Here is a 27,904-nt window from a genome sequence, read left to right as displayed (position 1 = left end):
TAGTTTTTCACAATAAAACGGGATTATTTCTCTAATACAAGTTTAAAGAGTACTTTTGATACCCAGACCAAATACATGCGTATCTGTCTTGTGTGTAGAAATAAACCTGCTGTCATAAACTACAGATCACTATGCACTGACATGGTATCCCCACGAAAGCTCTTTCTTGCATATTTCCCATGATATTATGAAATGTCCAATTGTTACTAAACATGGGGGGGGGGGGTTAAACCTACCATCCCTTTTATGAAGCAGAGCACTCTGCTCCTGCACTACCTAATGGTGTGTGTGTGTTAAACCTACCACTCCCCATTCACAAAGCAGCACACTCTGCTCCTGCACTACCTAATGGTGTGTGTGTGTTAAACCTACCACTCCCCATTCACAAAGCAGCACACTCTGCTCCTGCACTACCTAATGGTGTGTGTGTGTGTTAAACCTACCACTCCCCATTCACAAAGCAGAGCACTCTGCACATGCACTACCTAATTGTGGGGGTGTGTGTGTGTGTTAAACCTACCATTCCTCTTCACAAAGCAGTGCTCCTGCATTACCTAATGGGGGGTGTTAAACTCTGCTCCTGCACTATGTAATGGGAGGAGGAGGTTAAATCTACCATTCCCCTTCACAACGCAGAGCACTCTGCTCCTGCACTACCTAACTGGGGGAGGGTTTCAATCTACCATTCCCCTTCACAAAGCAGCACACTCTGCTCCTGCACTACCTTATCATTCTCATCTTTTTATACTGTTGTACAACAACCCATTCTTCTTCTTCTTCTTCATGTCTCCTCATTTATGAATTCATTTAAAGATACATATTTCTTTACACAGGCTCTACATAGAAGGTCACCTACTCAAACACTAATTACAATGCTTACTGTTGGACTTGCTGCGTTTAACTATTTTTCTGCTGTCATCGCCACTTCTGCCTTCTGACACTTGCTCTGACTGTCTTATTCCACAACCTACTCTCACTGCCTTCATGTACAGCCTGATCGATTAGAGACATACCTTTTCAATTAGCATTGAATTATATTTTTCTGCATATGCACGAGAACTAAAACCACTAAATCCATGTTAAATCCTTAACAACTGCACAACCTATGTACATATCACCAAGTACTCCTTTACATCATGTTTCAACTTGTTTCTTAAATATTTTGTACATTAACACTGCAACTACTTTTTTAATGTAACACACACAATCTCTTTACTTGAATGTATTTATTACCTTGCCTTGTACATTTACTGAAACTGTTTCTGCTTTAACTGTTGCATTTACTGTTCTGACACCTGCCTTGGATGTATACAAATTGCTTCTGCCTTGCTTGATTATAATATTTGTTGTGTGTTTTTATTTACTAGTGTTGTATACCACTTCAGGCTCAAGCAATGGCTGAAAAGGGACTTTGGACCAATTCGCAGACTGAAATAAATAAATCACTGGAGTCACAGTTCTTCAGGGTTAAGAATAACTTCTCAACATAAATTAGAAATTTCATTCTCAAAAGTCAATGTTTTTGAATACTAAGCTGCATACAACTGTACAATCTCACTCTATTGCCAAGAGCAGCATTGTTCTCTAATGTTTATTAACTGCAAATCCAGCAACAGTAACTGAGACACTGTACAGACAACCTAATTAGGGGAAACTATTCAGAAAAAGAATACTGCTGATGCTATCTTCTCTACATCATTTGTACAAGTATGCACTGGTCAAGAGATGACCCACTGTAAAAGAATTCCCAGAGGAAAAAATGTTTTTCAGAGATGCCTGCCTATGTGATACAGGGGGACGAAGCCCTTTCTACAATCCAGATGACTTGGACTTGATTAATGGCCCACTGGAGGAGCCACCTAAGGGGGAGGGAGGAATGATGAAGAGTCACCCTCTCACCTCCTCCTGGGGGTAACGGACAGAGTGTGTGTGTGTGTGTGTGTGTGTGTGTGTTTCTCATGTTCTTAATGCAGACTATGTGCTTGTCAAGAAGAGAAAGTACTGCTCGCTAACTACAGGGAAGGTGGGGTTAACTGAGTTACGTCACTGTGTTGGTGGGGATGTCTACTACATTCACTGTCCACTATATACCTCATTCCTAGTGTGACTTCCAGGGTATATGCAAAGGCACGGATGAGATGCACGCAGTGACTGGCTCTCACTTGGAATGGAGTGAATAGATAAGGGTGACAGCAGTCAGTCAGATGGTCAGCACATGAGAGGTCCACAAATATATTATCAAGAAACACTCCCTTAAGCAATGTGCACTGAAAACTTTAAACAGGAACCTATTAAGTAAAAAGTAAAGAACATTTTGCAAATGAGGCTTAATATCCATTCCCAATATGAATACAAAATTGCTGAAATAGGCTAAATCATTTCAGGAGGTAACAAAATATTCAAACAGCATTTAATGGGAAAAAACAAGCAACTGTCTCCAAGTAGCTACAATGATACAAAAAGTATAGCTATATCGTACATTGCCAGTTGATGGCAATATTTCACATTAACATTCATGACTTTCATGCTTAAGAAAGCAGTATGCAACAGGTAAATAAGTGCTCACCAAAACAACTTGATCCTTGTGAATGCTCACACTAACCAATAAAGTACTACTGTATAAGTAAACTTTTCATAACAGCAGATGAATGAGTGATCACTGCTGCAGTATCCTTACTTATATGGACTGTTTAAGCATCTGACATCGGGCAGAAATTATCGCAGCATCCACTGCAGGACTACAAGATTTAAAAACAAGTTTCTACCCTAAAGTGATTTGGCTTCTGAACTTCGGCACTAGTCCCAGGGGTCTGGACACACAATACATCAAATTTTATTTGTGCAATATATGCATATATATATTCTAAGTAAGTGCAATACTTATTTATTATACCCATAGCCAGTATTATTTAACGCATTCAAGTGCAATATTAGACAAATAACTTAGGCACTGTTCAATCTGTACTATGGTTTGTATTACTTTAAATGGGGTAGTTAATTTAACTTAAGGCAGGATATTCTTTTCATTTTTGAGTGTTGGTAAATGTCACTGCTCTTCCTTACACGTATTGGGAGTAGTACTGCATTTGTTAGTTATGTTTATTCCTCTACTTGTACGTGTTGTTTTATTTCTTTTTGTAATCTTAAGAATTGAGCTGATGCATGAAATTTTGTTTAGGCTACATGTGTGTAGTTCTAAATGACAACTAAGTTTACTTTGACTTTGATATGGATTATATCCTGCACAGGATACAACAGCCAGTCAGCTTTTAGGGCTTAAGGGCACCTACCACGTGCCCAAACAGCTGACAGCTCGAGCAGTACCCTTCAGAGCTTTCATGCCAACTAAAAAAGGATGCCAGGGTACTGAAAGACGTCAATGCTATGTAAATAAAAATAAAAATCCTCACCCTGGCAACAATAAATATAAAAAAAATAAGGGAGAGGTAGCGTGGAGGGAGGGAACAGCTATGGCAGGATTGACCATTCAAACATCTACTGTCATAGTAAGTTTACTTACACAGCTGTAACGTGTTCATCATACAGATCACTGCTACTGCACATGATATTGTAGCCCTATAGAATGACAGATAGCTATATGGGTATATAAAAATAGTTCAGACTGACTGAAAGGAGGAAGAAGGAGGGTCCATGAGCCCCTGAAGAATGGTCTTAGCAAAGCCTGTCATTGACATGGAGAAAGAATCCAGTTTACTGTACTTTGTAAAAGTGTGCATAGAGGACTATGTAGCCACTTCTAGAATACTTCTTGAGTCCAACCCTTTCGAAAAAGCCACAGATGAAGCCAAGGACCTGGTAGATTGAGCCTTGATCCTACCTGGAATTGTCTTGTGGTGGGTATAACCACATGGAAATAGCCTGTTTTGGCACAGCTGTCCTTTTTTCTTCCCATCATAAGATTTCTTACCTTCATAAGAAATGAACTGATCAGAGTTTCTAAAAGATTCTGTTCTGTTAAATTAGCACCTGAACTGTCTGCGGACATCCAAGTTTGGGGTATCCTGTCTCCCTCAATTTTAGGTTCTGGAAAGAAGGCAGTGAGATGGACAGCTTTGTTCAAAGTAAACTTTAGGCCTAAATGAATGATTAGTTCTTCAGAAAACTCTATCTTCATAGGTTCATAGAAGGTTAATAGGCTAACAGCCCTAGAGCCCTTACAAGCCTAGCCAAACTTATCCTGACTTACCCCAACTGTCAGTGGTTAGGTGAATGACATTCACAGAAGTAAGGGTCTATGGTAGTTAATAGGTTCATAGGTTAGTACTAGGCTAACTGCCCTTGCGAGCCATTTTAAGCCTAGCCAATTATCTCCTGTGAGATTCAAACCCTGTACCTTGTGTTTGTAAGGCAAACACCTTAACCATTAGGCCACCCTCCCAACATTAATACCAACTTCCTCTATCCAGGAGGGACATGGGTGCCACTGCAGGAGTGAATTTGCAGTCAGCCATCCATTTAACTAGGTTGCATTTGAAGAGGGCCAGGGAGGGGCTCTGTCAGCTTGGAATTTGTGGTGCTGTTTCTTTCGTGGTTAGAGAAAGAGCAGAGGGTCATTGATTCCTGACCGTCTCTTATCTGGCAGTGAGTGTCTGTGTGGGATCTTCCTAACTGGTCTGGTTGCTATGCAAGGCATCTACCAGAAAAAGACCTATGGTAAACGACAGTTTTTGTGATGCTTAAGAGGCACGTGGTGCTGTTACCAGTTGTTTTTCTGTCCGCGTAATGAAGGACGTTTGTATGTTTGTTTAATTTTATGAATGCTGGATTATTACTAAGGGGAGTGCAAGCTTTCTCAAAAGATGTATAAAAGGGATTTGGTTTATTAGAATTAACATCTGATGAAGTCCAGTGGATAGGACGAAAACGCGTATAATTTTGGAAGAGCGTTAATGTACAGTATTTTTTCAGTTTAATTTGTTATTAAAGCTGCAATTACTTCACTTTATGGAGGTCTCTTTTCCTGGGATTGCACTCCTTATTGTGTTCTTGATCTACCAGAAAAAGGCTACAAACAAGCCTTTAGAGGCCTGAGTTATCGGAGATAAGACTGCTGATCACTAAAGAGCTTGTGGCCTGCTCCTCATCTTGGGATTGGTGCTACTGTTTTGCTTTTGGTGAGAGAAGAAGCAAAGGGGCATTGTATTCCAGCAGTGTAAAGTTGTGGAGAGACCAGCACTAGTAGCAGCTAGTTATTAGCTAATTAGGTGTCTCTTCACTAGTAATCATTCTTGACAAAGCTAATTATTTTCAATTAATACTGCTTGATAAGCTACTGCTAACCTAATTTCAGAGTATCACCCTAAATACTTCATCCATAAATCTTCAGGGTCTCCCTCAAGTGTTTGACAGTTTGCAGGCTCCTTGAGTGGACATTTTCCTGCAAATATACCTTTGAAATTTCACAAATACATAGTTGTGCACAGGACTAGTTCAGACAGCGACAACTACTGTCCCCAGAGTTGCAAACCAGATACTCCTGACTTTACTCTATACATTTTCTGTGAGAATATAATCAATAAAAAAGGCCTGTTGCCATGGATATGAACTTTCCCCACCATCTCCATTGCCACCTTGGTGGATAGAGAGATCCTGAGGTAATAAAGAAATTCCCTCTTGTTCACTGACAACCATCTAAATCTCAGACTGATAAGGTACATGTGAAATGTATTTAAACAATATCACTGGAGGAAAAGCTCTCACAGAAAAGCACTCAATGTCAATCAGGTTGTCGGTTGTACATTCTGCACCCATCACACACAGTATGAAACAGACATACAGACCTACATATGGTGAGGCACTTATGTCACCTTCCTAAACTTCACAGAACTCCTAGACGAAGTACACTTAACAAGTACCTTCAGCAGTCCCAAATGTACTTTTTCAAAACAACAGCCACATCAACACATACAACCACATTTCATGGAGACTCTACTTCTAAGCCCATAAGGCAAGTCATCACACACTCCAACATTCTGGTTATTGGGGACTCCACTGTGAGACAAAATGAAGTCTCTCACACCAGGCTAAGTAAGGAGAAAGTCACTGTCGGTTGCTTATCAGAAATCAAGACCCACCAGATTACACATGCACTGTGGTCACTGGAGCACAAAAGCCAGTATGACTCAGAGTCCATGTGGATGTAATGACCTGAAACACGCCTCCCTTGACTATATGAAAAGTGATGTGATGGAGCTCTTGGAATATGTGTCCCAGGCTAGTATAAGCCTAGCACTGAACAGAATTCTAAATTCTCCAAGGATGACTCCACAATACAAACAGAAGATGACTGACTTTAATTGGCTTAATTTCTGGTGTCATTCTATAGGGCTACAATATCTGTCAGCATGGAAGGAGATGATCTACAGACTAAGTTGCTTTGCCAGGGATGGTCTGCACCTCTCCCTTCTAGGCTTTCAAATATTAGATAAAACATTGTTCTCCATCATAGTGCCTTTTTTAGACAATGCTAAACTAACAGTCCTTCCAACAAAGCAAATCAAAACTAAAAAAATCTAAAGATGTTACAACTCAATGCCAAGAATCTAAACAAGAATCTCCACTTCTAAAACTCTCCTCAACCTAGAGAATGCTGAGACGTGTGCATTCAATGGGTTAAAGCCTCAGAGAGCACCCCAGCAGTGCAAGGCTATAATGCCTTCCACACATTTAGACCAACTACTACACAGGGAGGGACTAAAGGAGTTGTCTCGATTTGCATCAGAAATAAACATACTTCCACGTTGGTCAAACAGGAATAAGCACTTGAGGTTCTCCATGTTCATATCACCATAGGCATAATCCTGTACCTAAAAGGCCTGTTGAAGTAATAGAGGAGACATAGTCTGAAGGGAAAGCATCCTGAAGGAATCTTTAGAAAATTATTTAGAAAGGAAAGGTCCAGGACTGGTCTTCAAGATTTTTCTGTTTTGGAAATCATTGGAGCAATTATTAACACTTTTTTATGCTGAGAGCCTCAAAAGTCAGCCTGATGAGCCTAGTTTCGCCATTCAATCAGGAACACTCCCTGGTAATAAGGGACTAATCTACCATGGTGAAAAATGTAATAGTTACTAATAAAAAAGACTAAAAGAAAATGAAAATACACTAGAGTCTAACAAATCATCTTATATGAAGTAATCGTAAGGGCACGAGTGGCATGTTAAACTATTTTGAGCAACAAATGGGTTTATGAAGATATTTTAATCCTAATGCTAATGTTTGTTAAAATCCGGAAAAGGTGAGGCAAACAACTTTCTACAATTGGCTATGAGAATAATTCACTCAACAGAAACTTATGTCCCATAAATGTGATTTTTGCTTAAATATTAACAAGAAGTTTATGAACTGTAATGTAAAATGACTAAGAGGTGAATGTGATTACTCAGAAGCATAGCAAGTGGGAGTCTGAAGCCAACCATCACCACAGGTTATGCATGCTAATGTGGATTACTAATTATGCAATCTAATTGGCTGATAATTTCATTCAGGGGATTCTAAAGCCAAAAACCACTACAGCCGCATGCCTCTCAACTGTCCAGACTTTCACAGAATGTCCAGATTTTTGGCTCATATTTTTGGTCGGTTCCTCATACACTTTGTTATTTTTCTGGCAAATCACTGGGAAGATCTCAGGATTGAAGTCACCAAATAATGAGATACATTTTTGTTTCAGACTTCATGTCCTTCAGAAAATGTATGTTAAAACAAACCCTGTTACCCTGGCAACTTTCTAAGTATACAAGAGTAATATTTACAATATGTCCCTATTTCTGGGCATTTGTCCCCCCATTTTGTCGGGCTTGTCCAGATTTCTTCCACTTAGAGGTTGAGAGGTATGATACAGGTTATGTATGCTAATTTGGATATTTTCATTCAGGGACTGATCACTGCCACTTGCAGCTCCTGATCTCTCACTGGCTTGCTCTGATTTCCACAGTACTCTCAGCGAGATAATTTGTGCATACATTATGCAGCAATGTCGATTTCTTGCTAGATCTGATAAAGTCAATCGATGAAAGTACTCATTCTTCAAATAAAGCTATTTTAACTTAAGACTAAAACTTTAAGAATTTTTACTGAACTGCATACATCTGAGAAACATTAAGATAAGTGCCATCTGTTAGAAAAACAGGGCTCTGGAATCCAACGGCTGTTAGAACAGCTAACTCAAGCTACATCAGGTACAAGGATCCAACAGTTGATTTAACAGTTAAGGGGACACACACAAAATAAAGGCAGTACAAGACCCATACTTCTGGTAACATGGATAAATAGTGAAACAGCTGTTATAATAGCTACCTCAAATTGCTAGACTATCTTGTGGAAGGGATAGGATGCCTTGCATGCATGCAGTGCACTCCCAGACCTACTGCTTCACCAGTTGCTAGTAGTAAGAGCTTTGGAGAAAAAGCAGAAAAGCTTTCAATCACCCTAATGGGTGACAAAGATAATCCCTCAGCCTTTTCTCACCAGATGAAGGGAATTAATGGTCTGATAGTTAGCAGGTATCAGGGTCGAAAACTGCATACATAAGGGGCAAAAAAAATGCATAAATAAATAAAACAAAATACATGTCAACTGTAATCTTCTTTTCAAGTTTTATGCTTATGGTAGGTCTCCTGGCCTTTTTCTTAAATACTACCTTTTTATTCATCTTCACTTTTTCAGTCATGTTCAAAAGACATGCGTAGAATGGGCGTGCCTTTGTTGAAGGTTGGGCGTCCAGCTGGCACCCGTAAAAAATCTACTGCCAATCATGAGCGGACCAGAGTTCCGCTGTGGTGACCCCTAACCTGGAAAAGCCGAAAGACGAACAACTTTTTCAGTCACACAAAATGTATTTTTACTGTTCTTTTGTTCATCTCCACGTATTTCTTGGCAAGCAAATCTGAAACACAGTTTGCCACTGGAGGTTCTCCCCAAGACAAGACCAAATCGTCATCAGAATCATTCTGTTGTATCACAGGCAAAAAGTCTTTATTTTCCATACTTCCAACTGCAAAATGCTTACCCTGCACTTCTGAAGTGACATTCAAAACTATTTCTCCCTCCTCATTACTCTCGACTACTCGCCAGTTCTTGCGTGGTCTTTTGTGAATGGTCCGCTTGTAGTTTGGAGCTTCTGTGGCTGTCCACAGTGCACTCTAATTCTACAGCAGCTTTGAAATCATTTTTTTCATCAGGAACATTTGCCTCTTCACTGCATTTGCTTTGATACACTACTGCATCTACCATTGCACTGCACTCTCCAGCTGCCCCCATCCTGGGATTGACAAACCTGCATAAAAGGCAGTTTGTCATGGTACCCTGACAAAAATCCCCCCTTTGTTTGTATGAATTTCATCTTGGGTCTCCCCTTACATGACGGCTTGTGGGACTCACCTGGTCAATCAAAGACCGACAGAATGGGAGACAGACAAAATATAAGCAAGGCTTACTAAACCAAGAACTCCGAATAAAAAATAATTCAGACAGTCTAACAAGTTTAGTAAGAGACAATGCAAGGAATTCAGACCCAATTATACGGTGAAAGGAATGAATCTTGTTAACTTTTTAAGGTAATTACTACATTAGTTGGCCTTTCAAGTCTCTCTAAGAAATTTATAAGCTAGTGAAATAAAGAAGATTTTGCTAGAAATCAAAACTGCATTTTTTAGTCTAACAGATTTGAAATACTGAAAATGGGATACAGTACCTTAACATGTTGTGACAGCAAAGGCTTGTGTAGAATTAATAGGCAAAGTGAAAGAGAATTCAGCATCAACACAGAATATCAATCTTATCTTGAGCAATAATGGCCACGCCCTAAGATCCAAGTCAATGGAGAGGAAAAAACTGTCATCATTCAACTTGTGAAGCACGAAGGAATACAAGACTTTGCAAAGTTTAACTGCTATGGTATGTGATTAACAGGCCCACCTCTGGGAAAGGCAATCGTTGCAATGTGATAAAACATTTGAGGATTCGGCTTCCATTTCCAAATGAAAAGACTGCATTCTTGCTGAAAGCTTCTGGCACTTGGATTTATAAATTAGAACATAATCTGGCCAAAACTGAAAGTTGTACTTAAAGGTGCATTTTCACATTAGTATATGCAGGTGTGTGTGTGTGTGTGTGTATATATATATATATATATGTATATATATATATATATATATATATATACACACACACACACACACACACAAACACACACACACACACACACACACACATATATAAGTAACCTCCGTGGTATGCCCGAAGTCTCAACCCACTAAACAAGTATAGTGGGTCCAAAAACAAAACAGTGTAAGAAACATCTCTGTGTGGAATATTTTCAGTCCATATATCTCCTAGTTAATCACTGTATATTAATCAGATCAGACAATAGTAGTAGAAGTAGCGAACTTAAACCTCATCTTAAGTAAAAAAAATAATAAAAAATATATAATATGAAATATTGTACAGAACTTACTAAGTATTCGAAAGTAATCCAAGCAAGGCAGGCAGTCTGTTTCCAGTCGAAAATCTTTTATTAAGTATACAGACAAGCGATCCAAGTAAAACAAAAATAGAGTAATAATTTCCTCACAAGCTTTCTAAATATATATATACTTTTTATCAGGCAAGGGAGTGGTTTATTGTGCTGTAAAACGAAGTGTTATTGGTACACATGTTAAATTCACATACCTTCTCCCATCAGTGTGACATTCGAGCTGGTCCTCCCTACTTAGTAGCTGTCATAATAATATAACCCTTATGTACTTCAAATAAAATTTATATGATGTGGTAACTCTTATTTAACCAGATTATTACGTCTGTGATTTTATCCAGGACAATATACTACATGGCTGGAAATATATCAACCTTAGTCCATCTGGCAATCAAAAAATATATATAAATATATACATATACACTTTGCATGTAAAAAATCAATTGTAAAAATCATATTCTTTTTTCATAACCTATTCTTAACAATGATCGCTTTTGTCCTAGACTTCTTCAGAAAGCTTGTGAGGAAACTATTACTCTATTTTTGTTTTACTTGGATCGCTTGTCTGTGTACTTAATAAAGGATTTTCGCCTTGCTTGGATTACTTTTGAATACTTAGTAATTCTGCACAATATTTCAAATTATATATTTTTTTGACTTGACAAGTTTAAGTTCGCTACTTCTACTACTATTGTCTGATCTGATTAATATAAAGTGATTAACTAGAGATATAAGGACTGAAAATCACACAGAGAAGCTTCTTACACTGTTTTATATATATATTTACATAACAGACTTAGAAAAATACTTCCCTCCTGCTTGTTTATTTACTACATAAACAAAAGCTATGTATTCACCATTACAACAGATCCATGTTGTCTTCTTCCATCCGGCTAACCTGGGGGATACAGGACTTTACTTGGATCTGACAACGACCACCTCAGAATATTTAGTCCAGTAGTTCTGTCTCCTCTATATATAATGCCCTGCTTTGACAATTTCTCCTCAGATTGAGTTTGCCCCATGACAATCCCCTGGAAAGGATTAAATCTACACATGGTGCTGAGAAGGTAGGCAGGAAAACATGGCAACAGAAAAGGACCCCCTAATGCAGGCTTTAAAGATGGACCACAAGGCCAATTGGGGGCACTTCCCTAAATCATGACAATCTGGAAGGGGCAAGGAGGGAGGGATGGATGGCTGTGCTGGACAGAAGGTAACACAGATCTATTGTTATGGTTTGTTTGTTTGTGTCTTTCGGCTTTTCCCGGTTAGGGGTCGCCACAGCGGAACTCCGGTCCGCTAATGATTGGCAGTAGATTTTTACATACTGGCTTGCCGGGCCTAACCCACAACCTTCAGCGAAGGAACGCCCATTCACGCATGTAACTACACAGAAGATGCTCTAACTGAGAATCAAACAGGCAATGTCTAACTGTGAGGTGACAATGCTACCGCACCACCACCACTGCAGTAGATCTATTGTTATGGTATGTACATAAATATTTGTATCAAATGTCTTTTCTGTCTGGTCTCACACAGTCCCCAGACAGAAAACCCCAGGAAGGACCTAGGAGAGAGCATTCTGCAAAATGTTGGAACCAAATGAAGCCCTTAACCTAGACTGAACATCCAGTTTACAATGAGAAACAAAGGTATGAGTAGTGAACCAGGTATCTGCAGCACAAATATCATCAACAGAAGACTGAGAAAAAGTTAGTCAAAGTAGACATTGCTCTAGTGGAATGACCTCTAGGCCTAACAGGTAAAGGCAGTCTCTTCAATGAGTACACAAAGGAAATACAATCAAAGAGCCATATGGATATGGTCATTCTGAAACAGGTTTACCAAACCTTCAGTTTGAAAAGAAAAAAAGTTGGTCAGATTTCCTAAAACCTTCTGTCCAAAAAGAATCTGCACCTATGAACATTCAAACAACAAAGCAAATATTCTCCCTTATTATTTGAAACTTGGAAAGAACACTGGGAAGTGAATGGGCTGCTTCACAGTAGACTCCCAAGTGACCTTGGGGAGAAACAAAGGGTTGTCCTCAAGGTAACTTTATCCTTATGAAAAATCAAGTAAGGAGGTATTAGAGGGTAATCCTTTGAGTTCAGACACTCTCCTGGATGATGTGACAGCCACCAAAAAGAGAGTTTTCCATGATAATAATTTTAAGTAAACCATTGCTGAAGGTTCAAGGGGGGGTTTAGGAAGAACATGCAGCACCAGAGAAGGCATCAGATCCTGAACAGGTGGATGTAACAAAAAGGTGTCCTATAAGAAGGCTTCAGATAGCCTGGAGCTGCCTCAGGAGTATTATCTCTGCCAATATGAAAGTTAGAAATGGCAGCCAGTTGTGCGCCTTTACTGTGGAGTAACCAAGACCATAATGAAGATAGACAGACATGAACATATCACTCAGAAATAAATTAAAGGTTATGCTGCTAAATGCTAGGAGTTTAGATCAGAAACTGCACTCTATGGAAGCACTCTTCTCCCTGGAGGATGTTGACGTCTGTGCAAACTTGGTTCAGGGTCGCAGAGAGTACCCAGCCTTGCAAGGCAACAATGCCTTCCACACTTTCAGGCTGCAAAACGAAAGTGTGAAAACCAGAGGAGGAGGAGTATCTATCTTCATCAAAGATTAGTATACCTGTAGACTGGTTAGAGAGGAAAACTCCATGGGGTTCAACTAACTGTGGGTAAGACCCCCTTCAAGTCATTATTTGCTATAGGCCCCCTTCAATGAACCAAGATACCCACGCTGCTTACTTGGACCTACTTGACTCAATCAAATTATAACCAAACACTCTAGTCATGGGCGATTTTAACTATCCCTCCATTGACCAGGAAACTTATATGAGTACCAACATGCTTACACAAAAGTTCCTGGACTTTGTTAACACTAATGCCCTGAAACAAATAGCTCAAATATTCTCGACCTGGTCCTCACCAACATGGATGACTGTGGCACCACCTCAAGTATAGGACCCTCACTGGCTAAATCTGATCACAAATCTGTCACATTTGAAGTAGCTATAACACCTGAACCCCTCGTATGTGATATCAGGCTAAAAATTTCACCAAAGCTAATTATACCCTCCTAAGGGATGGCATAAATAATTTCAAAGCTCATTTTCCCCACATATGGTGTTGATGACTATACTAAGGTATACACAAATGCCCTGTACAAACACTTACACAAATGTATTGATACAGCTGTACCTCAAGAAAAAAAACAAGCCCCCCTGGTGGACATCTAGCATTAATAAGTTATACAAGAGGAGGAGGAAGTTACTCTCTAAGAATAAAAAAGAGAGGGCCCAGCACTGGAAGAACACCCTCCTCTGCTTGAACAAACAAATAAGTCAACTTCTAAAATCCTGTAAGGGCAACTTCAAAAAAATGAGCAACCACAGATTAGGATAACCATAACGCATTCTTCAGCGATATCTTTAACCTAAAAGTAGGATCCAGACGTGTGCTGAATGGGTCTATATTATATTATCGAAAAGACAGGTCAGCGAACGGCACTTGCATCAAAAATGACATTCAGCGAATTTGCTCTTAGCCCCTCACACCCCCAGCTAATTGTTGTGTCTTTCGGCTTTTCCCGCTTAGGGGTCACCACAGCGGAACTCCGGTCCGCTAATGATTGGCAGTAGATTTTTACGTGCCGAGTTGACAGCTCTGATGCACAACCTTCAACGAAGGTACGCCCATTCATGCATGTCTCCACACAGAAGACGCTTTAGCTGAGAATCGAACAGGACAACATCTTACTGTGAGGCGACAACGCTACCGCAGCACCACCACCGCAGTCTACACCCCCAGCTAATTATATATACCAAATCCAAGATCGCACTACAGTGAGGAAAGTGCACATTTTCTGATCTCACTATGAACAGTTTGCTGAATGGCACTTTTGATGTAAGTGCCATTTGCTGACTTGTCTTTTTGATAATATAATATAGACCCATGCTGAACTAGCTGTGGATGGCATCACACACAGTGATCCTGTGAAAATAGCTAACCTATTAGCCGACAGTTTTGGTGAAAATGTCATCCCTCTATCCCCTCCAAACATTCCACAAAGCATTTCCTCTACATCTCCTCCACCTTGCATCTCCAAAAGCAAGTCATTAATCCTCTCTCCAAGGCGAAAAGCACACCATCTATGGGACTGGATGGCATCCCAGGCTGTGTTTTAAATGGTCTAAAACATGAGTTAGCAACTCCATTAGGTACTCTCTTCAACCCCATCCTGAGTACATGTCCCTTCATTAAGGGGGTACAGCAATAGACCCTAAGAACTACAAACCCATAACCTTAACCAGCCTTATCTGTAATGCCAGAAAACATATCATCATGGACATTATAAATAAGGACATTGGTGATCTCCAAACCCTTGATTCGACACAGTTTGTTTTTTGTAAAAGGCAGGTCATGCCTGTTAAACCTGGTGGACTTATTTGAAAATGTCACCAGAGCCATAGACGAAGGTAAATCTGTGCATACAACCTACCTTGACTTGGCCAAGGCCTTCAATACAATTCATCATTGATAAACTGTCCCAGTTGAATATCAACCTTTATGTCATCAAGTGGGTTGCTAACTGGCTCACCGACAGAAAACACTCAGTCAAAGGTGGGGACTTTACCTCAACCAGCAGACTTGTCACCACTGCTGTTTGGAATATACTTCTCAGAAGTTCAGGCGAAAAGAGAGGGGTTGTGGCTGACTAAGTTTGCTGACAACTGCAAATTAGGGGCAATCCCCAAACAATGTCAATATACTTCAAGAGGGAATTACACAAACCATTGACTGGTGCCAAAGCTATGACACTGAGCTCTAAAAAATGCATTATCATGCCCTTCAGTAAAAATGATACTCCTGCAGACTATCATATAAATAATAATACCCTAAGTAACAACTCAGTAGTGAGACTTGGGAATGCAAGTAGGCTGTTGCCTAAAGTAAGGCATTCTACATTGCACACCTCAATAGCAAAGGCATTGCCTCAAGAGTGAAAGAGGTCATAACACCCCTGTACTTGACCCTCATCAGGCCAATAATTGTGTATAATGCTCCCTTTGTTATGTACCTTACCAGGCACCTGCAGCAACTTGAGAGACCTCCGGGTCTCCAGCACATGTCATACATTTAAGTCACTGTCACTGTACTCAGTAGCATACAGACTACTTAGAGCAGACTTGCGCCTGGTCTATAGAGCAATCTCGGATCCAAACCTAATGGAAATGCTGCACATCTGCAAGTCAAATGGGACGAGGGTCACCCAATCCAGGGACCTTAACCTGGCCTACGACATAAACAGAACCTGCTGGAGAGACAGATATCTGTCAGAGTTTGCCACTCCTCTGGAATAGGCCACCAATTCACATCAAACAAAGCCCTTCTATGAATTTGTTTAAGCGTAGTCTGGATGGGAAAAGTACAATTGTGTACACTTACCATAAACGTAGATGTTCGAGTGTATTCACTGTTGCAGTCACTACATTTGGGTTATCCTGCTGGCAGGCTGCCCTCAGTTGGCCTGAATTCCAAAGTCTTGGGTCCTGCGTCAGTTGCTGTCACCTCTTCCCTGACGTCAGGTCGTCAGGGGTATAAAAGATGCAGCTGACGACATTTTATTCAGTTTTTCTTGCCCCAGATGTCAGGTGCCCCCAAAAGGGTAGGCTAAAATTATGTAAATAAAACATACATGCACCAAAATAAGCTTTTCCTTCATCTACAAGCAAATACACCACCCAGGTTGTATAGATTAGAAAAGTAAAGATAAGTTCCAGCAAAAATAAGGGGGATGGTGGGGGGGGGGGTAACCTGGACTGCAACAGTGAATACACTCGAACATCTACATTTATGGTAAGTGTACACAACTGTACTATGTTCTTCGTGTTTCACTGTTGCAGTCATTACATTTAGGTTGAGTCCCAAAGCTATGGTTGGGGTGGCTGGAGTTAAACAGCATTAGGAGCGACTATAAGGCCCTGCAGAACTGCAGTGGCAAAGCCTGCCCTGGATTTAGAGTAAAGAGGCAGATTGTAAAGTTTTGTAAAGGTATGCACTGAGCAGCCTCTAAAATGTCTTTGGTTGGTACTCCCCTGAGAAAGGCTGCAGCTCTGGTTGAATGTGGCCTAATGCCCTTAGGCACTGGTTTGCCATGCTGTGAGTAGCAGAATCGAATGACGTGACCTATCCATTTTGAAATGGTCTGCTTGGAGATGGCCTTTCCTTGTGATGCTGTGGCATATGCCACTAGTAATTGTCCTGTTTTTCTGAAAACTTTAGTTTTGTCCAAGTAGAATCTAAGTTGTCTGTGTACGTCCAAAGAATGCAGAATTTTCTCCCCCTTGTTCTGTGGATTTGGATAAAAAGTTGGCAAATAAATTGTTTGGTTAAGGGCTACACTGGATACCACCTTAGGCATAAATGTAGGGTTTGTTCTCAGAGAGTAGAATCTTTCCTTTACAGAGGTTATAGTCAAAAAACATTAGAAGATAGTTACAAGCGTGTACAACGTGGTACTAAACAAAATACCTCTCAGTTTTATAACATGTATAGAGATGGTGATAAAATAAATAGTGTGTCTGAGCATGGGAAAGAGACTGTATATTTTGTTACTACTTTTGGGGACTTTACTACAGAGTTTATAGAAATTGTTTTAAAATTTTGGAATTATTTAGGTTCCTTAAGTAGTGTTTCAACATGGTTAAATTTAAATTTGAAATTTTCTTTTCGTAGAGGTAAAAACCTTAAAGATTTTTTAGTTAAAAGTAGATTTAGGTATTTACCTGATGCTGTCCATCAGACTGTAAGTAAGATAGGTACATATCCTTGTGGAAAATGCAAGGCATGTAATTTTATTGTACCATATTTTACACATATTAATAGTATTAAATTTAATAGTAAACAGTTTTTTCAGTGTAACTCTGTTGGAGTTATATATGCATTGAGGTGTCCATGTCAAAAAGTTTATATTGGGGAAACCAAGAGAGCATTTAAGGTGAGGCTCTTAGAGCATATAAAAGACATTGAAAATGGCAGGAAAGAAAGTCCTGTTGCCATGCATTTTTTGCAGTTTCATAATGGCAACAGTAGTTATCTTAAAGGCACTATTTTGGAACAAGTTGATGTTCTGAACATTGTAATGTTAAGTCTCTTTTGTTGTATAAAGAGGCTGTGTATATTTTAAAGTTAAGTGCTGTTTAATTGATCTCAATTTGTATGTACTAATTGATTGATTGATACTACACTGCTGTATATATTTGCTGCTGTTTTTTATGATTCATTCTCCTTGAAGGCTTTGGCCGAGACATCAGAGAGAGTTTGTAATAAACTATTTTCTGTGGATTTTTGCTGTTGTTCTTCATCTATCTGCATTTAGTTGCCACATTGATGTCTACTGATCCACAGCTCCACTTGCCTCGAGTGTTTCGAGATACCATGGATGGAAGTCAACTTTCCCTGGATAATTTTTTGACTAATTCTAGTGAGAGAGGTGAGCGTCAACCTCTTCATAGGAATGGGATGGATAAAACCTTTTCTGCTTGGGAAAAACTGGAAGAAGACAGCGTGGCGGTCTTCTAATCCCTTTTTGAATGTGGGAAGAAAAATTCCTCTAGCTGTGAATACTGAAAGTAAGTTACTGTTTACTGAACTGGAAAAGAAAATGTGGAAAGAAACTGCTACCCATTTTAATATTTGTGGATTGCAAAAGTATTTGGAAACAGAGACTACACCTAGGGGACTTAGAATTTTTAAAGACCCCACTACTCCATTTAACTTGTCTTCTGATATAGACTGTGCTTTTCACAAAAGATGGGTTGGGGCAGCCCATAATTGTGTTACTGAATGGTTACACATACTAGTAGAGCGTGACCAGCTAAAACAAAAAGAACTATGTACTGAGATCAAGAAAATTTGTTCTGATTTAACTTCCAGTGTGTCTGTTTCTACTTTAGAAGAATTTTTAAGGCAGACTAACAGTAAACTTATAGATTATGAAGCTACGCTAATCGAGCGAAAGAAGGGGAAGCTATTACGTGATATACGTGATTATGAGAACAATAAAGCTTTCCTATCTAGAGCCAATCGTGTGAAAGCGCGTAAACAAGTTAGGTTTCATCAGAATCCAGCAACGTACCAACATAGGTTCATACTAGGCTATCTGCCCGAGGGCATTTACAAGCCTAGCCCATAGTTTTGTGGCTTACGCCACCCCTTTAGTATGGGGAACTATACCCATTATTTTGCTGTGCCTCTTTCGAGCAGTGACACTGAGGTAATCCCTGGGGTATATCTGCGATCTCCCATCCATTGGTCAAGATTTCTCTTGAACAAGGCCAGCGAGGTGCTCTGCCTCACATATACCGGGATTTTATTCCACAGCATAGGGAGTCTTTGGGTGATGAATCTATCCCTCCAGCACGTCCTATTAATAGCCGTGTCGAGGTTTAAGTCTCCGCCCTTGTGGCTCTGACGGTCTAGATTTTTGAGGTGAAGCATATTCATCAAATCTGGGTTTGACATGGCCTTGTATGTTAGGCAAAGGTCACCTCTGAGCAGCGGTAGCGACTGAATAGAGCTGGAGTTCTTTCAGTCGGGCAGCATAGGACAGATGTTTGAGACCCTTTATCCTTTTGGTGAGGAACTTTTGTGGCCTCTCCAGCTGCTGCAAGTGTCGGGTCAGATACATTCCGAATGGGGCATTGTACTCAATCATTGGTCTGATGAGTGATGAGTATAGGGAGACTATGACCTCCCTTGATCTAGATGAGAATCCCTTCATGATAAGGTGGGCAATGTAGAAGGTCTTCCTAACTACTTTAGCTACATGGGTGTCGAATGACAGACTACTATCAACCTGGGTCCCCAGGTCCCTGATAACTTCTTCTGTGCTCAGTGGATTGCCACCTATTTGGTAGCTAGGGGTAACCTTGTTTTTCCCGAAGGGTATGACTATGCATTTTTTGGCATTTAACTTTAGGCCATGGCTCTGGCACCAGTTATCCATTTCTGTGAGACCCTTCTGAAGGATATCTGTGTCAGATGTGTTTTCTACTATGGCCCAGTTTGCAGTCATCTGCAAACTTTGTCAGCCATAACCCTCCTGTGTTTGCTTGTACTTGAAAAGTAGATGCCAAACAAGAGTGGGCCGAGGACTGAGCCCTGTGGTACACCACTTGTGACAGGCTTTGAGTCTGACATGGCGCCAGCAACTCTGACCCTGTGGGTTCTGTCACTCAGCCAGTTTGCAACCCATCTTGTGATGTATGGGTTAACATTTAAGCTGATGAGTTTTTCAATGATACCCGAGTGGGGTATTGTATCAAGGCCTTAGCCAGATCGAGGTAGGCAGTATGGACCGCCTTTCCTCATCAATGGCTTTGGTGACTGTTTGAAAAAGTCAACCAAGTTTAGAAGGCATGATCTGCCTTTGACAAAGCCAAACTGGGATGGATCCAAAGTCTGCAAATTCCCTATGTCTTTATTTATGAGGTCCATTATGATCCTCTCCATGGCTTTGCAGATAAGGCTTGTCAAGCTAATGGGCCGGTAATTTCCAGGGTCGGTGGAGGCACCACCTTTGTGAAGTGGGACCACAGTTGCAGTGCGCCACTCCTGGGTATGTATCCAGAGGTAAGACTATGATTAAACAGCTGTCCTAGCTGTGGGTTTAATTTCTCGTTGAGTTCGTGGAGCACACAGCCGGGGACACCATCAGGTCCCATGGATGCTGTGTTTTTTGCTTTGGAGAGCAGTTCTCACTTGGGCGTTGGAGATGTTTGGGGGCTGCAATCGCTTGGTATAGATATCTCTCCTTTTGGGGTGAAGTTTGCACTGAACCTGTCAGCCAGTATGTTGGCAATGTCTGTAGGATCAGTAATCTTCACATCATTTTGAACTAGTTCTGAGCATATCTGGGAGTTTCCTCCCAGGTTTCTAACATAGCTAAAGAAGGCCTTATGATTGTCTTTTGAGTCTTTAGCTATTTTTCTCTCAAAATTTGCTTTGGATGATTTTATGAGAGCTCTTAGTTTTTACTTATAGTGATCAAGGGTGTCTTACCTTTTAAGGATTTTGCTCTATCTTGTAGTAGCTTCCTCCTTTTGTTGTAGAGTTTGTTTATGGCTGGGGTCCACCAGACTGGACGCTTGCCTTTGGTACAAAGAGTCTTTGTTTTGCTTGGGATTGCCTTATCCATGCAGTCCTGCAGGTGCTGGTAGAAGGCATTTGTAAGTGATTCAGCGGCTTGAGTACTGTTTTCCGCCGGCTCGGGGGCCTTAAAGGAGACCACACTAGTCTTTAGAAGTGTGAAGTCGGCTTTCGAGAAGTTCTTTACTGTGGTCTTTTTTATTTCAGGTGGGGGTGGGATGAGGACCTCCAGCGAGATTACTTTGTGATCTGATCTCACCAGTGAGGGTGAACAACAGAATTCTTCAGCGTCTGAGGGTGGCTACACATCGCTAGAAGAAGAGAATGTGGACTCTGAATTTCCATTAATGCCAGCAGCTCAACAGAGCGAAAATTTTCGTCAGACTTTTCGCAAAGACTCTAATGTCCCATTATACAATACCCAGGGACAGAAGCGACAGAGAGAACAGTTCGCCAATACAGGAGGTGAACAATATAAACAAGGTGGTCACAAGCGAGGTAAATGGTGACATCAATACTAGCAAGTATGTTATTAATTTATCTAGTTATTCTTTTAGTACTGTAGAAATGGATGTTCTAAATAGGGGATTGAAGTTTATCCCCACAGTGTTAACTAGACTACATGATATACAAAAAGATGTGTATATGTTTGGTAGAAAATTGCATTTAAAGTATTTTTTTAAACAAATGCATGAACATGTAGAAATTTTGGATAGTGATGTCAGCAGCAATAGTCTGTCAGACAGTTTTTACTCTTGTACCTCTGATGAAATGGTAAATGCCTATTGTAAATTTGATACTAGCAAAGTTCCTTCCACAAATGGTTTTATTCCTAATAGTTTAAATACTGATGTTTGTAACTTTGTGGACATGGTTAATTATTTTACGGAATGTGCATATAAGAAGTTTAGGGTGAATAAATATAATACTGAATATAATATGCAATTTAATGAATGGCAGGCATTGATAGCATTGAGTAAGAAACATGAAATTATTTTCAAACAATCAGATAAGGGTAATAAGCTAGTTGTTATGGACTCTATTTTCTATTTAGAAATGTGTATGGAACATCTTAACGATACTAGTACTTATGAAGTAGTAGTAGAGAAAAGTATGTTTGTTTCAGCAATGGCAGAATACACAGAACTTATTAATAAAGGTGTCAGATTGGGATATTTTTCCCCTGCAGATGCTAAAAATAAATTTAAAACAGATAATTGCTCTATGGCTCTTTTCTATTGTCTGCCTAAAATACATAAAAACTTGAGAAGACCTCCAGGCAGACCAATAGTTTCTGGATGCAAATATTTTTTGCATAATGTAGGCATTTTCCTACATAATTTTCTGTTGCCTTATGTTATTAAGCTACCATCATACATCACAGATGTCTTTGATTTTTTAAAGAAAGTAGAAAATATCAGTTGGAATCAGAGTATGATGTGGGTAACTATTGATGTTAAGAGTCTTTATACCAGTATTAAAAATCAGTTTGGTATAGAGGCTATAAAATTTTTTCTGGGTGATTCACCAGCTACCGAATACATAGTTGAATTGCTTCATTTTTCATTAATTCACAACTACTTTGAATTTAATAATACCTTATACCACCAACTACAAGGTACTGCTATGGGGGCTGCTTTTGCCCCCATGTATGCGAATCTTGTTATGGGATTGTTTGAATTAGAGGTCATTTACAAACACAATTTTTTTCATAGGCATGTTATAAAATATTTTAGATACGTGGATGATTTAATTTTCTTAGTAGATAATAATAATGTTTCTGCTATTCAAAAGTTTATTGCTGATTTGAATAACAATAGGTTTAGTTTACAGTTTGATGGTATAAAAATAGATACACGTGTCCCTTTCTTGGATGTAATATTGGACATCTCAGATGGTTCAAATTTGGTTACTTCCTTAAATAGGAAATTTGATGGGGGGTTCCAGTATGTACATGGAACTAGTGGTCATCCCCCCCATACGCCCAAAGCTCTTCCATATAGTGAAATGTTAAGAATATATAGATTATGTAATAAACCTCAGGTGTTTAAGAAAGAATTGGATTTAATGGTAGAATCTTTCCTTTACAGAGGTTATAGTCAAAAAACATTAGAAGATAGTTACAAGCGTGTACAATGTGGTACTAAACAAAATACCTCTCAGTTTTATAACATGTATAGAGATGGTGATAAAATAAATAGTGTGTCTGAGCATGGGAAAGAGACTGTATATTTTGTTACTACTTTTGGGGACTTTACTACAGAGTTTATAGAAATTGTTTTAAAATTTTGGAATTATTTAGGTTCCTTAAGTAGTGTTTCAACATGGTTAAATTTAAATTTGAAATTTTCTTTTGGTAGAGGTAAAAACCTTAAAGATTTTTTAGTTAAAAGTAGATTTAGGTATTTACCTGATGCTGTCCATCAGACTGTAAGTAAGATAGGTACATATCCTTGTGGAAAATGCAAGGCATGTAATTTTATTGTACCATATTTTACACATATTAATAGTATTAAATTTAATAGTAAACAGTTTTTTCAGTGTAACTCTGTTGGAGTTATATATGCATTGAGGTGTCCATGTCAAAAAGTTTATATTGGGGAAACCAAGAGAGCATTTAAGGTGAGGCTCTTAGAGCATATAAAAGACATTGAAAATGGTAGGGAAGAAAGTCCTGTTGCCATGCATTTTTTGCAGTTTCATAATGGCAACAGTAGTTATCTTAAAGGCACTATTTTGGAACAAGTTGATGCTTCTGAACATTGTAATGTTAAGTCTCTTTTGTTGTATAAAGAGGCTGTGTATATTTTAAAGTTTAAAACTATGTCTCCTTTAGGCTTAAATGTTGATTTTAATTGGAAAGTGCTGTTTAATTGATCTCAATTTGTATGTACTAATTGATTGATTGATACTACACTGCTGTATATATTTGCTGCTGTTTTTTATGATTCATTCTCCTTGAAGGCTTTGGCCGAGACGTCAGAGAGAGTTTGTAATAAACTATTTTCTGTGGATTTTTGCTGTTGTTCTTCATCTATCTGCATTTAGTTGCCACATTGTTCTCAGAGAGACCCTGTCTGGATAAGAAATGATAAAAGGGTTCCACAGCCATGAGAGCCTGAAGCTCTGAAACTCGTCTTGCAGAAGTTATTGCTAGGAGCAGAGCTGTTTTCCAAGATAAGAACTTTATATCCGCAGTAGCAACTGGCTCAAAAGTAGATAAGGTGAGTTTTTCTAAGACATAATTGAGGTCACATGCAGGTATTGGCGTTCTCCTTGGAGGCCTTACGTTTTTGGCTCCTCTGAGGTAGTGCCTTAATAAAGGATGAGAAAAGAGTGGTGGTTCTGTATTGTAATGAGCCGAAATGGCAGAGGCATGGATTTTAATTGATGAAAAAGTCAAGCCTTTGTCCAATATCTCAGTTAAGTATTGTAAAATCTGAGGAATATTTGGAACAGCTGTATCAGTTCCTTGAGCTTGGTTCCAAGCTCAAAATCTTTTCCATTTCCCAGCATAAGATTTTCTAGTACTAGGCCTTCTGGCTTCTAAAATGACATCCATCACAGCTTTACTGAGAGGTGTGGTTTGTATGGCTACATTATCCACCATGCTGCCAGGTTTAGGGTCCTGAGTTGGCTCTGCAGAATCTGATTGTTTTGTTGGGACAATAGATGAGGTATTTGAGGTAAGGTCCAGGCTGGGCATTGGAACAAGTTCCTTAAGATCGGATACCAGTACTGGCGTGGCCAGTCTGGAGCAATCAAAATCATTTTTGGCTTCTCCTGCCTGACCTTTAGGAGTACCTTGGGGAGGAGAGGCAGTGGAGGAAAGGCATATACTGATAGGTTTGTCCAGCTGAAAGATAAGGCTTGTCTGTGATAAGGCCTTGTGCAGAATCTTTTTAGTTGACTGTTTTGAGGGGAGGCAAATAGAGCTATGTTCGGGCATCCCCATTTCTTTGTTATCATGATGAAGACTTGTGGATCTAGGTGCCACTAGTGGGGATCCATGAGGTTTTTGCTTAGTTCGTCTGCCAGAGTATTGTCCTTTCCTGGCAGGAATTGTGCCTGCAGATGCACTTGTAAGTCAATGCTGTGTCCCATAAAGCCATGGCTTGTCTGCACAGGGTATAAGAATGAGTACCCCCCTGCTTGTTTATGTACCACATGACTGTGGTGTTGTCTGTCTTTATCAGTAGATGTCCTGGATGAAGTAGGTCCTTGAAGGCTGTTAGGGCATTTTGAACAGCTAACATCTCTTTTTGATTGATATGTAGATGCTTTTGGTTTGAGGACCAGGTGCCCTGAATGCCTCTTCCTGCCATGTGTGCCCCCCAGGCATAATCTGAAGCATCCGTCGTTAGGCTCTGTCTGGCTGGGGGAAGTGAGAATGTCTGTCCCTTGTTTTGGTGACAAGCCTTTGTCCATCATCGAATTTCCTGTTACAGGCAGGGAATTAGAGTAATCATGGTTTCCAGACTGTGGCAATGTTGTGTCCAGACACTTTTTAGGTACCACTGAATTTTCCTCATATGCAGTCTTGCATATGGAATTGGTAAGATGCAGGATGCCATGAAGCCCAAAGACTGCAGAATTTTTCTTGCAGATAACTGGGCCTTTGTTGCCATTTCCTTGAAATAGGTAGTCAGTTGTCTTTGTTTGTCTGGAGTGAGATAAGCCATATGGGCAGTTGTATTTAAGCTTGCACCCAGGAATATTATCTCTTGAGAGGGTACTAATTTTGATTTCTTTTTGTTGACGGTGTACCCTAGGCATGTTAAAAGTCTTAACAGTCACATGCTGTAGCAGAATGTCCTTGTTCTCTGCTTGTATGAGGTAGTCGTCCAAGTAAGGATATATTTGTATTCCTCTTTGTCTGCAGTAAGCAATTACTGGTGCCAGGCACTTTGTGAAGACCGTGGGCACAGTAGATAAGCCAAAGGGCAGTGCATAGAATTGGTAATGCTTTGAGCCAGCCTTGAATCTGAGGTATCTTCTGCAAGATTTCCTGATTGGGACATGCAGGTATGCCTCTTTTAGGTCTAAAGTCACAAGCCAAGCCTTGCTGCCCAGCATGGGCAGAAGCTGTTGTAAGGTCACCATCTTGAATTTTGGTATATCCAGGAAAGTGTTTAGAATAGATAGGTCCAGTATTGGTCTCCATGCTTTGTCCTTTCTGGGTACCAAGAACAGTCTTGAGTAAAATCCTTGCCCCTGCTCTTGCTGTGGCACTTGTTGAATAGCCCTTATGTCCATGAGAGCTGCGACTTGTTTTTGAGCCTCTGCCCATTGATTTTATGGCAGGTCTGGCCAACCATTTGCCCTTGGGAGGGTATGGAAATGAAACTTGTAGCCCTGTGACACTATGTCTAGAACCCATTTGTCCTGGGTTATAATGTGCCAAGTTTGAGAAAAAAGTGCTAGTTTTCCCCCCTAAGGGTGCTGCCAGACTAGTGCTTGGTGCAGGCAGGGGGAAGTCATTGGGACTGTTTCTTGTATGATTGTGCTTTGTCTTCTCCACCTTTGGAGGTAGAAGCACTCCACTGCTTAGGCCTGTAGGATCCTTGCGCCTATCATCTGCCTCCAGGGCGTCTGGATCTGCCCCTTTGAGGTCTGTCTGAGACTGGAAAGGACTAATTCTTTGTAGGCCAGTGTCTGCTAAATCTAGGTGGCTGTACCTGTAAAAAATCCTTGACCGTTTACATAGATTTAGCTTTGTCCTCCATTTTCTTTAACACCTCTTCTGCCTTAACACCAAGCAAGGCATCATGTTGTAAAGGAGCATCTAATAATTTTGCTTTAACATGGTCGTGCAGAGTTTGTTCCTTTAACCAAGCATGCCTCCTAATAACAGAACCTGTAACAGCGGCCCTGCAGGAGGCCTCCAGTGAATCAAAACCACATTGCTAAGTATGCTTTCCAACTTGTTCAGCTGCATGCAATAAATCCTGCATTTCTTTGCTTTCTGCACAATCAGAATTTGCTATCATTTTCTGTTTAAGCAGTGTCATGAGATATTGCTGATATTTGAGCATATGAAACTGGCAATTTAAGGCCCTTATAGCCAAAGTATCAGATGTGTAAATCTTTTTCCCCATCTACCCAGTGCCCTAGAATCCCTGTCAGAGGGGGTAGGGTTTTTTTGCAGTAGAAGCCTTGACCCCTTTTGGACCCTGAAAAATAGTTTCTGGGTCTGCAGTAGGGTTTTTGCAAAGGAATTTATGAGAGTCAGGGACGCTGTAGTATCTGTCCAGCTTAACATCATCTACAATGTCCAACACAGGTAGAATAGCTAGAGGCCTGTGTTGTGGTAGTAAAAGGAAGTCTCTGAGCCTTTTTTTTAGATTCTGAAAAATCTTGGCTCTCCCAGTGGAAGTGCTCCCTCATAGTATGCAAGGTTTCCCCAAAAGAGTAGTCCTCAGGAGGAGAAGCTGAAGGAAATGATTCTTCATCATCAGAATCCTCATAGGGGGGAAGAGAATATTCCTGATCAGAAGAGGAATCAGAAGAAATGGAAACTTGATCTGAAGATTCATAGTCTGTCTCTTGCCTACGCCTCTTATCAGGAGGGGGATGGGAACCCCTGATCAAGGTAATTAAGTCTTCGGCCATTTTGAGCAGCTGTTTTTTGGGCATGGAGGCCTGTCCTTGTGGCTGGTGAACTTGTTTCTTTGCCTTTAAAGGTGTTTTAGTCTTTGAAGTCGGTTTTATATATAATTGTTTAGGTCTGAATACACCCTCAGAAGCCAATGCATGCTCAGCAGCTGCAGACCCATCTGAGGGGATTAATATCCGAGGGTCCAATACCTTGAATTTCCAGTGGCCTGGCCGACTCCACATGGGAGTCGGTAGCGGCCTGCGACTCTAAAGTAGTGGGCGTCAGGGGCTGCGAAAGCGCCTCACTGAGAACCGGCGACTTGCTTAGGAAAAATTTTGTCGTCGGTTTTGGACCTTGGTTGCCTGTCTTTTTCTTTGCGTTTTTTGTGAACTCCGGTAGTCGGATGGCTATCTGACGACATTGTATAATTAAATCTTCACCCAAAATAGCTTAATGCAAAATCGTACTGACGCTTAATAGTGCGCTGGTTACATCTAGCACAAAACTGACAACTAGCAACGTCGTGGTCAGGGCCTAGGCAAGGAATACAGTAAGAATGAAAGTCCTTACGAGGTATTTGCTTCCCACAAGAAATACAGTTATTAACTTTTACTGACATCGGTCTGGAGCAA

The 27,904-nt window shown here is 40.2% G+C and overlaps 1 protein-coding gene across 1 annotated transcript in view; it reads right to left on the bottom strand.

Moving 5' to 3' along the window:
* Positions 1–27,904, bottom strand: part of CASD1 (CAS1 domain containing 1) — a 1,910,820-nt gene that overhangs the window by 488,633 nt on the left and 1,394,283 nt on the right. The gene's annotated exons all lie outside the window — the stretch shown is intronic.

Source organism: Protopterus annectens, chromosome 3.part0 (genome assembly GCF_019279795.1).
Source record: "Protopterus annectens isolate FY-2018-M chromosome 3.part0, PAN1.0, whole genome shotgun sequence".
Taxonomy (NCBI): domain Eukaryota; kingdom Metazoa; phylum Chordata; order Ceratodontiformes; family Protopteridae; genus Protopterus; species Protopterus annectens.
Note: the sequence above shows the minus strand (reverse complement) of the source record. Positions and strands in the feature narration are given on the sequence as shown.